General features: G+C 38.9%; 1 pseudogene; it reads right to left on the bottom strand.

Moving 5' to 3' along the window:
* Positions 1 to 205: 205 nt before the first annotated feature.
* LOC140512324 (transmembrane protein 199 pseudogene) lies at positions 206 to 2548 on the bottom strand (annotated as a pseudogene).
* Positions 2549 to 3237: the final 689 nt, after the last annotated feature.

Below are 3237 nucleotides of genomic sequence, written 5' to 3'. Positions count from 1 at the left end.
GTGGTGGCAGCCCTAGTCAGTCCTCCTACTTGGACCTTAACCCAAGACCCCGTGCAGAAGAGGGTCTGGTGAGTGACTTGGAGGGTTGAGCTTCTGAATTGGGCTGGCAGCTGTGATGGAAGAAAAGAAGACAGAGTAAAGCCTCCCCTCCCCATCCCAGGACTCCTGGAAGGTGCTTGGTTCCCGAGTGGGGACAGAGCTCTCTCTAAAGCTCTCTAGGTTCTCTTTCCATATCCCGGACCATGATGTAGAGCTCAACCAGACCCACTACAGAGGCCACCATCACCACAGCCAGCACCCTCGCAGCCATTTCTGAGAAGATGAGCTGGCTTCTGAGGTCGGTGCAGGTAAAAACTGCTGCCACAGGGACGAGAAAGTTAAAGATGGAGATGATCGCCTTCACTGACCTCATTTGGCATCCAGTCACCCCACTTTATTTTGGGGACTGGCAAGAAATATTTCTGGTGATCTGATTGTACTCCTCATGGGCCAGTTGGCTGCACTTTGATCCATTCCAGTTGGGCGAACAGCTGTGAATCCCTTGGGGAGTGTGTGTGTGTGTGTGTGTGTGTGTAGGGGGTCTCACCACTTCAGGGAGATGGATCTCACTGCCTTCCAGGAGCTCATGAAGGAAGAGCGAGCTCTGCTCCCAGAGGTGTCTGTGCAGCTCTCGGAGCAGGCGGAAGGGCACCAGAGGCCTGGGGTCTTCGCCTTCGCCCTCAGCAGCCTTCTTTCCCGGGAGAGCCACCTCCTGTCTCGCCACAGCTCCCAGGGCAGGCGCGCTGCTTCCAGCTCCTTGTCGGACTCCAGGGTCGGTCGCGGGCGCCTTGGGAGGATGCCCTGTTGGGTCAAGCATAGTGTAACCAGAGGCAGAGCCACTCTCAGCGTTTCTTATAGGACAATAGTATTCCATTACATTCATACACTACATTCCCCAATTGATCACCATACCTTCAATTTCCAATTATTGGCCATCACAAAAATAACTGCTTTAAATATTTTTGTACCTGTGGATCCTTTTCTCGTTTTGATGATCCCTTTGGGATATCGTTCGAAGTGGTATTGCTGAGTGAAGGGTATGCCCATTTTTGTAGCCCTTTGGTCAGAGTTACAAATTGCTCTCCAGAACGGTTGAATTAATTCACAACTCTTCCAACAATACATTAATCTTCCAGTTTTCCAACATCTTCTCAAACGTTTTTCATTTTCCTATTTTTGACATATTAGCCAATCTGATAGGTGTGATGTGGTACCTCAAAGTTGATGTAATTTGCATTTCTCTAATCCATAGTGATTTCGAAAAATTTTTTTTCGTTTGACTATAGATAGTTTTAATTTCTTCATCTGAAGACTTCCTGTTCTTATCTTTTGTTCATTTATCAATTGAGGAATGACTTGTATTCTTATAAATTTGACTTAGTTCTCTATACATTTTAGAAATGAGAACTTCATCAGAGATAGTGGATGTAAAAAAAAATGTTTCCTAGCTTTTGGTTTCCCTTCTAATCTTGGTTTCGTTGACTTTTTGTGCAAAAACTTTTCAATTTAATGTAATCAAAATCGTCCATTTTTTATTCCATAATGTTCTCTATCTCTTATTTGATTGGACTCACTTTATACCTTGACCCCAACATATTGATGTCATTTTGGTCCTCTTCGAGCATGGAAGACAACAGCCAACCAATAGATTAAAATATCATTAAGGAAAGAACTCTAAGAATGGGGAAGTGATATGGAGAAAAAAAAAGGAAAATAGGAAAGGGAAGAAAATTGGAGGAAACACTTTCAAAATCAAAATATATGGGCTTTAAAAGGTATAGAAAATTGGTTTTTAATTTTGGGGAGGAAAATTTTGTTGGTTATGTGATACATCAAAAGAAAGAGAAAAAGAAAATGTGTTTGTGAGATCTGTGTAAGAAAGAATGCATTCTATAAGTGCAGAGGAAAAGTTTTGAAGTAGTTGAGATGATTTCCCTGTTTTTTCAACTTGGATATTTACCCACTGGAAAAGTTCTCAGAGGAGGGATATGAAGATGATGATGGGTCATTAATTCATGACACATGAATATCAGTTGAAGAGACTAAGAATTTTTAGCCTACAGAAAAGAAGAGTGGGTGGGGTGGGAATATAATAACTGTGTTCAGTAATTTAAAGGGATCATTGTTCTGATTGACTTTACAGTGAAAAATAAGGAATAATTGATGTAAGTAGCAAAAAGAAGACTTTAGGTTTGATGGGAGCAAGAAAAAACATCAATTTCTAAACATCTAATAACTGGTCCAAAAGCAGATTTTTCTTTGCTTTGAATGGTAGTCAATTCCCCATCTTAGAGATTTTCTAGCATGGGTTGGGTGATCTCATTTGTTGAATATGTTGTAGTGGGATTTTAATATAATGGAATAATTTGGACTAAATAGTCACTGAAATCCCTCCCAAATCTCAAATTCCTTGCATTAGATAACATCTACCTTTTAATGGAAATTTTACCTGAGAAAAGTTACTCAAAATATCAGAAACATCTGACAAAATGTAAAGATTCATACCCATTGTCTCATTCTTCTATAAAGGAATTGAGAGATTAATTTTCTTGCCTCTTCTTCAGGGTCAAGGACTGCACAATCTTTTTCATCTTTTACATTTTTTGCTTTTAGATTGTTTTAGTAATTGGATATTTTATTTTGTTGTCTGTGCTTACTTTACTCTGTATCAATTAATACAATTCTTCTCAAACTTTAGATTTAACTGCATGTTGCATTAATCTACCAATATATGCATAGATATACTCCAATTGGTAAGCATCTATTTTTTGCATGATTCTTTGTAAAGACACAGGTATTCTTCACTTTTTTGGAAACCATACTATGTGGCAGATATCACATAGTTTAGAGGTGGTGGTAAGATGATCAGTGGTTCAATGTTCTCCATGAATATGAGGGTGAATTGAGTTGAAGCACATTTTATTGTTAATGCCATTTAACTCTTCATCCTCTATACTTTATTTTATAACTGTTCAAAATATTTCCTGCTTTTGAATTCTTCATGATTCCTTTTAAATAAATTATTACTAGTGAGATTTTCCTAATAAAAATTTGATACAGGAATAAAAAGACAGAGGTGTTTAGAAATACAGTGAAATATAGAAAATGTAACACAGATGACTCTACCTTCACTTTCTTAGAACCAGGCCTGTTACATTATACCTCCTCACTCTAACTCCACAGAATTCTCTGGTACCT

Source organism: Notamacropus eugenii, chromosome 6 (assembly GCF_028372415.1).
Source record: "Notamacropus eugenii isolate mMacEug1 chromosome 6, mMacEug1.pri_v2, whole genome shotgun sequence".
NCBI lineage: Eukaryota > Metazoa > Chordata > Mammalia > Diprotodontia > Macropodidae > Notamacropus > Notamacropus eugenii.
The sequence above is the reverse complement of the archived record's forward strand: the minus strand, read 5'-3'. Positions and strand labels throughout refer to the sequence as shown.